This window comes from Symphalangus syndactylus, chromosome 9 (genome assembly GCF_028878055.3).
Source record: "Symphalangus syndactylus isolate Jambi chromosome 9, NHGRI_mSymSyn1-v2.1_pri, whole genome shotgun sequence".
Classification (NCBI taxonomy): domain Eukaryota; kingdom Metazoa; phylum Chordata; class Mammalia; order Primates; family Hylobatidae; genus Symphalangus; species Symphalangus syndactylus.
In genome coordinates, this window is record NC_072431.2 from 121584255 (window position 1) to 121597835 (window position 13581).

A 13581-nucleotide genomic window follows, 5' to 3' on the forward strand; every position below is an offset into this window, starting at 1 on the left:
TTGTGAACAGGCAACCTATAGAATGGGAGAAAATTTTTGCAAATTTGTTCATCTGACAAAGGGCTAATATCCAAAATCTAGGAGTTCTTCATATATTACATATTTTTTGCCAGTTATGTACATTGCAAAGAATATCTTCCAGCTTGTGTCTTGTCCTTTTACCTTGTTTATGGAATTTTTAAGCATATTAAATTTCCATGCCATTAAAATGTTAATATAAAGTATCAATATTTTCTTTTACAGGTTGCACTTTTTATGTCCTAGTTAAGTAAATTCTTACACAAGTTCATTTTTAAGTTTTAAGGTCATGCTTTTCACATTTAGACTTTTAATCTGTCTGAAATTTGTTTTTATGTAACCATTTATTACACCCTTTACCAATTATTTCTAACAGCACATCTGTGATATACCAAGTTCTTTTTTATGTGTGTCTATTTATAGATTCTTTAATTATCTATGTTGTTCTATTTGTCTATCTACATTCTAATATCACACTGTTTTAATTCTTATAGCTTTGTAACAAATACAGCAACACTCATCCTTTTCTTCTTCAAAATCATTCTGGTTATACTAGATATGTGGATCAATTTGTGGGGAAATTGGCATCCTCATGACATTAAGACTTCCCATTCATGAACATTTTAAATCTCTCCATTTATTAGATCCTGTAATCCTTCAGTAAGGATTTATAATTCTATCCTGAGGAATTTTGATAAGGTTGATGATGTATTCCTGGTATAATGAAATAGAAACACTAACACAGAAACCTGATGATCAGAGTAGAGAGAAACCCTGTCACGTATCCAGCACAGTTAGATACCCAGCTCTCCTAGAGAATCCGTATGTGACCCATCCATTCTCTCCAGGGCACAGCATGGGCTGACCTTTCTGAGAGCTGCCTGCTAACCAGTAGTTTACTATCTCAAACAATAAAAAAATGGAAACTGTTTGCTATTTAAAACAATCCAGGGTTTTTCCTTTCTCTTTCCTTTTTTCTCTTTCTCTTATTTAAATCTGTTTTGCCTTTCTGAGATGAAATTAATTACTGGTTCCACAGGCTTCATGTGTACACAAGTAAATAATGTGGTCTTAATTAACTTTATATCTTTGAGTTATTCATTAATATTCCATTTTGTATCTCTTTCAGACTTCAGTTTTTATAGTTTTGTTACTACTGTAAGTGGTATCTTTCTAAAATTATATTTCTCCAAGATATTTATTCCATTTTTCATTAAATAGCTCTATATTGCAAAATGGAGATACCTATTGTCTACCTCAGGTTGTTCTGAGAAATTCATATGCATCCCTTAGTAAAGTGTTTGGTGCATATCCAGCCTTCCCAAGCTTCCTTTTTCCTTTCCATAAAAACGTAGAAATGATTTAGAGTATTAGTTTGGAATGCAAAGTAAAATCAGAAATGTGAAGTTATATGAAATATTTATGTGTGAAACTTAAAGGGATTTTATGTATATAGTTCATTACTGGTAGAGACATAATACACTAAGTAGGTAAGTCTTGTAAAATACAGGCAAATAATAACACTTAAAAACCCCACAGGGTAGCAGATTTTACAAACTATGTAGGATGTTCTGATTTTTTCTTTGTAATATCATATAACTCAAAGTAACAAATGTGCTATAAACCAAATCTATGCGTCTTGTCTCCCTGTATTTGCCCAAGGTAGAATTTTGGTAGCCAACTCAAGTTATAGTTGTGAGCATTCCAAAAAATCAAAGATTAAATTGGAATGACTTACCTTTTTAAAACATCTGACCCCTCCCAAATCACTGCAATATTCTCCTTTGCATAAAACTAGTTAAGAAAAAATATAATGGTCACTAATCAATAAAGCTTTATGAAGTTACAGGCAATTTAGAGCATGTGTACGTTTGCAATTAAATGTTAGTTCATTCTTCTCTTTATTCCACAAACAGTTATGGAGGAAGCAATTAGATCACATTTGTTCCTAAACATTCTGTCAGGAATGTGCTGAATGAATTCAGGTGGGAAGATGCTAATGAAAGAGTGAGTCATTCTTCAGTAACCCAAGTGCTCCTGACACATTGCTACTTTCCTTGTATTTATGTCCACTAAATATTCTAAAATAGTAGCCAGTTTAGAAAGATAATTAAGCAAATTAAATTATGTTCAGTTACTAGCGCTTACATTCTAATATTTCGTTTCTATTGATAGGAGTGGGGAGGAGGTTGGTGAACCCCTCAAGAATACATGGAAATAGTTATATTCCATTTTACTTGAGGATGTATGTATTGGTTGAGTGAATTTTTCAGTTCGTAGAAATAATACTGTCCCACACCAGTAACCGGCCTTGCAGCCAAACAACAGAGAAAATATAATTTACTTTAAAGCAGAATCATTTTTAGTGAATTGCATTTTTTATTTCAGTTGAGTTTCAGCAAATTAATGACTTGCCCTAAAAAACAAACTCTTTACACACTGTGATTAAAGGTAGGCATTTCTGAAGATCTCCCCCTGAAAGCTCACCTCCATTCCACAAAAGACACCTCTATTTTACCAGTCATTCAAAGGAACACTCAATTGGTATAAATATTTAAATAACTGGTATAAATATTTAAATAACTTCTCTTTGATACCAAGGTACAATAGTGGCTTCGATAACCACTGTGTTTACCACAAAGCTACAGGCAAATGAAGTGTGCACTAATTACATACTGAAGAAAACCTCATTCTTTAATGAATTTTGTTAATTATCATCCTGCTTTTGTATCCAGCTCACAATCAAAATCAACATGATCTGTTTCTTGACTATTTCAATAACGAATAAAAGCCTTTGACAAACATCTTATTTCTTCTCTGCAAACAATGCAAATCATGTACATGCAGAATTTCAGGCAATGATTGGAAGTTTAATTGCCTGCTGTGGCTTCTAGGAAAACGGCTCACTTAAATAGCTTCTCCAAGTGCAGAGAATGAAATTAGCCCTCTGAGAGGAAGCTAGCTAGAAAGTTTTTCTAACGCAATGCAAAAGTTAATTCACGCCAATAGGTCCTCGTTGAGAAGGGATTGAGAAAGTGTCACTGAAAGGTCAAAATGACCACTTATTTTTGTCAAAATAAATTATGTTTTTAGGTGAAAGAGTGCCACAAATAAGGCAGGCTGTTCTGGTTTTCAAACATTATTTACATTTTTGAAAGAAACTTTTTCTGGAAGAATTTCTAGTAAAGAAAGGGTGTGAGAGAAGAAAAGTTGAAGCCCTTAGAATAGCAATACTTTCACCTGGAGTGAGACATGGTGTTTCCCAGTTAATGCTACTTCTGTCCAAAATGCTCTATGTGCTGGAGATACATTTGTTACTTCCACAACTATCAATTTCCAGTTGGCAAACCTCCCTGAATTTGCATTACTTATGATAAACCTATATACTGGCTTGAAGAGACGTCATGACAGATAATCCCAAATATTTTTTTATCACCTCATTAAAAACTGAAGTCATTGATATCATTTTAACAAGAATGCTTTGCATTTAGAAGGATGTTCACATTTATAAGGCCATTTTCATGCATATTCTGTGATGGAATTCTCACAGTGTTTTCAATATAAAATGTTAACAACAAGGCAATAGAGGATAGACATAGTGGGTTTCCTCACCACAACTATTCTCTATTCATTTGTGATTAAACCCTCAACACAGATGAGCATTTATCACAAGCAAGTGCTGGGCTAAATCCTAGGGACCTGAGAATCAACAGAGGTCCTGTCTTCAAGGAGCAGAGCTGCTAACCTGGTAGGGGAGGGGAGGTGAAACGCGTGCATAAATGTCTTTGGGATACTAGGGAAGACATACTTAAAATCAGATAGGTTTGTACAAACAGAGTATGCTGCTCAACCATTTTTCATCTCTCACCCACTTGCTTTTGTCAAGTGATTCTTGTCACCTACACCAGGAAGGTTTCTTGTTGATTCTCCCATTCTGCTGAAGAACCTCCTCCCAATAAGACAGAAACTCATAAATAAGGGGCAAGAAAGGGAATTCCACCTTTCTGGTTACTAATAGGAGTATCAACTCATGTTTGAACTCTTCCCCTAGACAAACAGAGATTATGGCGATTCATCTTCTAATGTTGATTTAGGAAATAAAGTTACATTTTCAAAGTTTTCTATCTGTGGGCCAAACGAAGCTCTCACGTATGGAGACACACCTTCCACAGAAATTGTTAGAATTTCACACACTTATTGGGAGACTGAAGTAGCTTCTGGTAGTTGAGAAGCTTTGAACTTTTCTTTTTTTCCCCTCTTTTTCTTGCAAAACTCCAGCTTTGTGGAGTGACTACTTGTGTTGGTAGGTAATTCCTCTTTCAGGTAAAACAGGTAAAATGCCTCCACCCACTCAATTACTATGAGTAAGCCAATTATAATTATTAAAAGGTAATTATAAATTACCTTTGAGGAAATTCAACAGCATGTACAGTTTTCATTTTGATGGAAATCAATGTAATACCAGGTAGTAATAATAATGTTTATGACACCCTTTGATGCTTACCAAGTGACAAAAATTGGTTTCAGTGGAACTACTGTGACAATTCCATTATGTCCATAATTAGTTCATATTATTCAATTTCCTTTATGGCATAAATGATGTAATAATTAGACTTGTTTATGAAGTTTTCATGTAGAATCTACACAGCAGCACTTGCCAGGACTTTGCATAAACCAAATTCAATATGAGCTAAAATAGTTCAGATTTCACATAAGAGCAAATGGGACAAAATTAAGATATAATTGCAAGATATTTTTCGTAAGAAGGAAAAATAAAACTTAGGTGACAAGCTGTAGGTCCACAGTAGATCACAAAGAAAGCTGTAAACAAACATGGAAAATTTAAAAGGTAGGCTCTGCATATTCAGGCTTACTGAGAAAAAAAAAACAATATACGAACCATACGAAAATGTATTATTGTACCATTGGGAGCCTCCGCCACCATTCCTGCTCACACTGGGCCATATGCTTTGAGAAAGATGTGAATGCTCACCACGAAAAAGATGTAAATGACAAAAACAGTAAGTGGCTTGTGAATGTCAGTGAAGAGAGCCAATTTACTCAGTGTCTGAAAGAAACGCATGCGACACAATATGCAAAAGATACGCTCTTGAGAGAGGGCAGTCAAGAGGTAGGGTACAGAAGGTAGAAATACAGTCACTTGTATGTTTATTTTGGGGGTATTCTAAGACGTTATTTTCTGTGATCCCACCCTTTTATGCTGGATAAGAAACCCACTAACTTGTATACACGGCATCCTCTAATTCCAGTATGAATACTTCTGAGCATAAGGTCATCACTATACAGAACCACATTTAGAACTTTCACAAGTTGTCTGTCCAGTTCTCGCGAAGAAGTCCAAATTACAAATCACAGTTTGATTTGCAAGCAGAGAAAGGCCTGTATCTTGACATCTCCAGTCAACTGTACTATTGTTTTCATTTGAGAGCTCATTTTCTAGACTTTTTTTCCCCTAAAACCACCACCAGAGAAACAAACTTTCATAAAACAAATATCACTAACACTTTGAAGTAAGAATATCTACAAAGAAGTCAGGATTGGAAGACAGTAGAATTTCCACTGACCCGTAAAACAATCTGGGCTTTACATATAAATCTCCTTTTTCCTTCACTCATTTAAATTATTACCATTTCATGTTCAGACTCGCTGGCAAAACATCAGTGCCTTAATGTGAATCCTCCACATGCTGCCCCAAACAAACTTTAATGCTTGAGTAAAATGTTTAAATTTTGCCAGACCCAGGAAAAGTCAGAAAGTTGCCCTATACAGTCTGTCCACTGCCCTACACTTTGCCTCTCCCTCCTCTCACAGATATGAGAAAATACCATCGAAACCTCTTCAGATTTGCTAAAAAGCACCACCACAAGTCAGAATCAGCCATTGAACCTCAGTGTTTTCTATGAATAAGTAGAAGAAGTGACACTGTACCGAGTCTTCACTTTTGTGACTATTCAAGAGGTCAGACAGGAAATCTTCATGGAGGCTCTCTCTTCGAATCAGTGTAAATTCCCGCAGGAAAACAGCCCCTTGGCTTTGGTCTCCACATACCTAGAGAGATAAGGTAGCTGAATTAAACCTTCAGACAGAGCCTGGAGGGATTGGGCACTGTGCGATTAGTTGCAGAAAGCTCTTGGATTCATTTCAAGGCTGATTAGAGCAATCAAAAACAATGCACGCAAATACATATTAATGCGAGAACCACTAGAACATTCTGGCATGTGGCTCCTCCAATGGATGCCAGGAACATCCCCTGCTAAGTTGGTGCCTCTTAACTGACGGGTGTACAATCTCAAAATCCAGTGATTATAGGTTATCTCTGTGGCCAGGTCCAATATGGTTAGGCTCCTAGACTCATCCCATTGGGCTATCCATGAATCTGATCTCATATGTGTCCTGGACCCACAGGGATCTATCCTTAGTCCAATAGATCCCAGCACCTAGATGGGTCCCCATGTCCCCTTAAATATTTACCACATAAGAAAAGCCTGGCCTGAGCCCAGAACTGACTTCCTGGGCTATTCAAGTGCTTTAGAACCAGATATACTTTATCTGCTCCGGAAGGAGGTATTGGAGATCTTTCATCTAGAGCTTATCACATTCCAGGTTCTTTACACAGGTTATCTTGTGATAGCCCCAAGAGGTGTCTGTTATCAGCCATACTTTACAAATTAGGAACTAAAGGCACAAAGGGTTTCAGGAATTTGTCAAGTCAGTAAGTGTTGAAATCAGCATTCAAATACAGGTCTAACTCTAAAACCCTCATCTTTTCATTTTATCATTTGGCTACTGAGCTACTCAAGCCACCTCTGGTGAGAGGCAAATTGTTAAGTAACTCCTATACATTCAAGGTATAATCAATTCACCCAGGCCTCCTTCTACCTCTCTATGCCTCAGTTTACTCACCGTACAACAGGAATGATAACAATGTTGCATTGTTGAGAAAATGGGAAATAACATCTAAAATGCTTAGTGTGATGCCTTTCATATAGTAAGCTTTCAGTAAATAACAGCCATTATTATTATCAAAAGCACATTCTGCCCAAGGAACAAGTAAAAATCTAAGGTTCTAGCACATGAAATTCTTTAATCATATTTATAATATTTATAATGAACATAGCATGTCACATTGTCTTTTTAACTCTCATACATTTTGTATTTTACGCCTTTTTATGGTATTGCTAATATCAGTAATGAATATGTGGATGTTTATATTAATTTATACCTTCTTGAAAATAATGCATAATAAATTAGTCATTTTAAACCCTATGTCTTCTGGAAAGGGGGTATACTCTTCTATAACATATATAATGGCATCTCATCAAGATGCTCAATCCATCAAATACTTTTATATGACACCAAGACAAAAAGTCTTAATTAAACTTAAAATTCTGTTGTTATACAGCATAGTCAATATGACTGATGGTGGTAAAAAGAATCTTGGCCCCCAGCACCTATACACTCTGCTGTCACACACATTTGCTTTACCTGGCCAAAAGGACTTTGCAGATGTAATTAAGACTACTAATTAGGGTTAGTAACCTGGATTATCCAGGTAGGCCCAATGTAATCACATGAGTACGTAAAAACAAAGCTTTCTCCTGGCTGAGGGAGAAGAGGAAGTCAGCGATGTGGCAGAGGGGGAAATCAAAGAGATTTAAAGTGTAACAAGGACTTGACTTTCCACTGCTGGCTTGAAGATGAGAGGGGCAGAGGCATGTAGGAAGCATGAGAAGGAAGCTTGAAAGAGGACCCCAGTCCTAGATGAGAACTGTTATCTTCAGCCAGTATCTTGATTTTAACCCAGTAATACACTGACCAGAGAATCCAACCATACCTTGCCAGACTTCTGACCTACAGAAATTGTAAGATAAAACTTTTGTGCTGTTTTAAGCCTTTAAATTTGTGGTAATTTGTTACGGCAGCAATAGAAAACTAATACAATCACTGAAAGGCAGGGCACAATGAGGTTATCTTGTTTCTTCTTCTACATTGAGTTTCATAAGAACTAACAAATACTAAACAAGTAGAGGTATAACTTGCAAAAACTGATTCATGGAAATGTAGCCTTCTAGCTAACCTAAATTACTCCTGCTACGTTTAAAATTAATTTTCTCTTAGTTCTTCCCCTATTAAGGACAATCATTCCTTCAGTCCTCAGTTAAATATACTCCAAAGCCTGTCTTGACCATGTGTAATTCTCCTGCTCAGAAGCCTTCCCCACGTCTTGCTGGCTGCATTCAAAATTCATGGACTTGTTATTCAGGCCCATTCACAGCTCTTCAAGCTCTAGGCAAGGAATGGCTGAGCAATTCTCTTTTTGAGAAAGATCAAGAACTGGGTTTACAGTAATCCAGAATTGACGTGTTCTAATTTTGGTGTTTTTTGAAAGGACTAATGTAAGTTGATCCCTGTTGAATCCCATATTTTATGAATCATGTCTTCAAAAATCCAAGGCTATTTTGAATTCTAATTCTGTTATCCAAAATGGTGATCACCTGTAGTCATTCGATGCCAATTCTTAAAAGCTAAAATTTGAAAATAAGACTAATGAACTTAGATGCATTTTCTTTGTGAAAACTTCTGTGCCTACAAAAAAAAGTTTCTTTTGTTAAACCAATTAAATAGACAAAAATGACTCAAATATCCTCCAAAAGAGGTAGTAAGACATCAAATACAAAGACTGAACACTCACTAATGCTAACAATGAAGAATAAACAGCCAACATTTCACCAATTTATACTTTAATTTTTAATTATAACTGTGTATTTGTTTAAGAAAGAATGTCTGCCTGCTTGTATTTCCCAATAAATACTCACATTTTATAAGTCTCATAATACATATCAAGATGTTCAATTTATCCAATACTTTTATGTAATATCAAGGCAAAAATTCTGAACTAAACTTAAAATTCTATTTAATCCTGGCCAGACATCGTGTCTTATGCCTATAATCCCAACACTTTGAGACGCTGAGGCAGGAGGAATGATTGAGCTTAGAAATTCCAGATCAGCCTGGGCAAATAGTAAGACCTTGTCTCAAAAAAAAAAAAAAAAAATTTAGCCAGATATAGTGGTATGCGCAGGTAGTCCCAGCCACTCGGGAGGATGAGGTGGGAGAATTGCTTGAGCCTGGCAGACAGAGGCTATAGTGAGCCATGACTGTGCCACTACTCTCTGGCCTGGGCAACAGAACTAGAACTTTCTCAAAAAAAATTAATTAATTAAAAAAATAAAGAAAATTGTATTTCCCATGCTCAGACCAGGATTCCCAATTTGGAAAATACGGTTACTTTACACTTGATATGTAAAAAAAACACCTTGCAGTTTTAAGGTACTTAGCATACAATAAAAATGCATTAAAACTGGCACCCCATTGCATCTTATGGTTGAGTGGTGTTAGTTTTGCAGAGGGAAAACAGAAGCATGAGAAGTAGAGAAATTGTATGTATGGCTAATGGCTATGTTAGGATTAGGGGCCAGAGAGTATCTCCTAAAAACTTAAATCTCTTCTGGATTCAACCCCCATTATTCACCCACAGGAATAGGGTAAGGAACACCTTCTTGTCCCATGGGATTGCCAGACTCCTAAGGATAGTTCTCCAGGACATATGAAGACTGCCTAGAATTTTTGTCCTGTGATGAAGATTGCTTCTCCTTCTTGCAGTCTGATTTCCCACTTCAAACAGTGACCCCTCTTTCTGATTCATGGCACACCAAAGCATTCCTTAGAGAACCAACCCGGGAATACAGAAACACCAGCTTCCAGAATAGAATTGTATTCGATCCAGGAAGTCATGGAAGCAATCTGTTGTTGTAGAACAAATTCTCTTGAATGGGACTGATTGATTAATCATCTAGAGATGTTTCAGAGGGACATAGGTAAATATAGGAAATTAGGGAGTCATCAAATAACTTTCTATTATTTACTTCATTAAGGGGAAAATGAGGTAAAGGTAGTTTAAAAATAGAAACAAAAGTCATTGAATAACAAGAATCTTTTGCATATGGCTTTGGGATGCAGTCAGAAACTCAAACTATGTCTGCAATATACATTTTATTTTCTACTTCACACTCACTTCATTCATAACCTGGCACAAACCATTCTCTTGACTGACCTGAGTTTCAGTGGCTCTAGAGAATACTGATTAGTATTCTGACTCATCAGCTCACAATTAACATGTTTGGTGTAAAAGATAAAAATTTCCCCTCAAATTTTTCTACTCCTAACAAGTTTACTCTATGAGCTGTGACTGAAATTTGGAAAGTTAAAATACAGAGCAACTGGTTTGTCTTTTGGAACCTCTGCCATCATTAAAGAAGAGCCATAATTGCTATAAAAATTGTAATGTTTATGATGGGAGCTGATTATGAATAGAAATTCCATGTAGCTATAAGGTTCTTATAGCTCTGGAAGAGGCAGCCATTTACTTCTAGACTAGGAGGAAGAGCTGTGAAGTTTAAACACACAAACATGCCCTCAAATGATCAGTTTATTGTTCTTCTTTCTTCATTTAGTTTTTCTGTGAAAACTGAATCATAGCCAAGCTCATGTCTCATGGGTAGGACTTAGGTTTCAACATTACTTAGGAAGTGTAGTGCTGAAAACCACACTGTTAAAATTTTTTTTCCTACCAAAAGGACTCTGTAAAATATGTTATGCCTGTATTTTGATTCATAGTTTACTGAGAACTAAGATAGTAAAGCTATAAATTCTCAGTAGATCAGAATAATAATGCAAACAATGTAAGTAACTGGCCACTGTGTTATTTGAATGTACACCTATATTTAAATACCAGTGGCTACTGAAATGTTTGATGTCAAGGTTTTGAGTTCTTGCTTGGCACAAGTAGAACATGCAAATGTTTATTGGATAAATAGCTGAATAGAAACATTTATTGGAGCCAAAACAATCTAGCTCCAGTTTTGAGGATCACTGCTAAGTATTAGGAGGAAATGATAACTTACATGATCTGAAGAGCCCAAATCTAGTCCTGCCACCCATATCATTACTACCTAATCATGAAAACTAAAGTGTCACAGAGATCAACAGAAGGAAGGAAAATCTGGTCCCAGTGTGAAAGTATAATTAACTTCTGGTTGGAAGGACATCCACACAAAGGACTGAAATATTGATATCCTAAGACAGAAATGGGCATACTCCCAAATGAAATTGTACCTACATTTTATAAATAGGTTCTAAATAAAAATGAAAATAGATCTATTCAACTTTATTAAAGATGCCAAATGGTCTGCCATTTGGTAACAAATTGAGTTTACCAGATTTCAGTAAATTTCACTTGTGATAAACAAGGGTCCCTGTTTTTGAAAGGGAATTAATACTTTGACAGCTTGCTCCTGGTAGGACTATTCTGATGAGCTTAAATGTCAAGGTGGGGATGGGATTCAAGTCCACCCTCAATGGGCCTCTTTCCATTAACCCAAAAAATCTTCATTCCTGGTTGGAATATTCAAATGTAGCAAGATAGGGAAATGATTGAACAGTAATTCGATTGTAAAGGATTAGAAAAAAATCATGAGCATATACCTCTACTAAAGAAATTTCCTCATTACAGTGTAGGAGGGGAAATACTCTGGAGGTTTAAAAGAATATGTATCAAAATAATGATATTTATAATATCTCTAAACTCATATTTGCCAATCAGAAGAGGCGCAATCAGCTTATCATACATGAGTATCAACAACCCCTGTCTGCATGCACTCAAACTCACCCAAACCTCTGGCCAGCTCTGCAATGAACTGGCCATTTATACAGAGAGCAGGAGGGCGTTGTCACTGAATAAACTGCTTTCAATGTTGAAAGGATCCACTTAGAAAACCTTCTGTTTATCTCTGTAAGTATTTTTGGTTGTTGTGTTGGTGGGTAACTAAATGTATTTAGATAGACACTCTGCAGTGACAATATACCTATCCATACATACTGCTCTATCAGGCTTGTCTAGGGGAAGAAAAAGATTCTTGAAATAGCTTCAGGTGTTCACAGCTAATGGCTGCCAACTCTGCAAGCTGATTAGCAGTGTTATACTCCCTGAAGGAAAGGCTAAATATGATCCCCAAGAAAATCGTGGGGGTGGCTAATAAAAGCATTCTTATAACCATATTTAACCCATTGACATTTATATACCTGGTGTTTGGAGCTTAAAAACATTTCAGTATTCTGTTTGTTCTTCTACCAACTTTAATTACCATTTCTAAGGATTGTAAAGATAATTGCTAAAAGGTTAGAGCTGAAAGAAGTGAGATAGAACATGCTGGTCCAGAATGTTCAGCTGGGCCTCATAATTCTTGGTACAGATGTTCCTGCTTAGTTCAGGTCTGATTTAGGGAAACAGCTATAATATGGTTTGAGGCAAGGTGACCAGATGTAGCTGAATTTAAAGATCTGTCCCAGAATGTCAATGAAAAGAAACTCCATTACCCTAGCAAAATAGCCTTTATGGGGGGAACAAACTTATGTTTAAAGACATATCTACACTATCATTAAAGTAGATAGATATCTACACCTTGACAAGACAGGATTCTAAAAAGAAAACAAAATTTAAAAACTATTAATAAAACTATTAAACATAAATCCCACAAACAATTTTGTAAAGAAGCTTATTCTCACAGAGCAGTGTATAAAGAAAAAGTAGCAAAAGGAATTTTATCAGCAGGCATGCACTGCGTATAATGTGGGATTGATCTATAGACAAGCTATGGCATTTCTCTAACTTGTTATGAACACAGACACTGAAATAAAAATGCTAAGAAGACATTCAGCAACCATCTTCACCAAGCTGACTTTTTAGATGAGGGGGACATCACCTTTCTAGATGTAGGGTAGAGAAAACATGGGTTTTGAGACGTCTTCCTTGACATATGTAAGATGATAAAACAGCCAAATAAGAAAGGCAGCACCTTTCCCAAAACATAAAGCCAATTATCTTCTTCCTTATTGTCCCCAAACATTTAAAAACATATTATACCCCATTTCTTTCACGAAGAGAACAGGATTCTGTTTCCAAAGAGTTCTAAATACACTCTGCTTCAGAAAGCATTGCTGATAACAGCTATGATTCATATCTACACTTAGACAATGAAAGAACACATGAAACATAAAAGTTAGACTCATCCGTACTCCACTCCTAGGTGGATGGGCACATTTTTATCACATCTTCTAATAACAAGGCAAAATAGACTTAGTCTTCAAAGTGTGTGTGTGTGTGTGTGTGTGTTTATGTCTGTGCTTTAAATCTTACATGTAAAATACTCATTTGATGCCAAGAATTAAAAGAGAGAATTGAACAGTTAACTGGAGGAGAATGTTAGGATGAAAAATAGGAAGAAGAACATAAAAATGTCTACATACACATGCAGGGGTAGAAATCAACCTTTTTGGATTGTACACTTGGCAAATGTTTATATTGGTCAACATCGTTATCTAGGCTTATCTAAAGTCAGTTGCTTAGGAGTTGGAAGTCAGGATACCACCCATACTTTAAATCAAGTTGAAGATAAATTGGCAAAGGAGCTTCTTTCTTCACCC

The 13581-nt window shown here is 36.0% G+C and overlaps 1 protein-coding gene across 1 annotated transcript in view; it reads right to left on the reverse strand.

Annotated features, from left to right (window-relative positions):
- ADAMTSL1 (ADAMTS like 1) overlaps positions 1-13581 on the reverse strand; it is a 956380-nt gene that overhangs the window by 768277 nt on the left and 174522 nt on the right. Inside the window, exon 3 of the mRNA XM_063609087.1 lies at positions 5968-6087. The gene's annotated coding sequence lies outside the window, so the exon portion shown is untranslated. The remainder of the gene's footprint in view (positions 1-5967; positions 6088-13581) is intronic.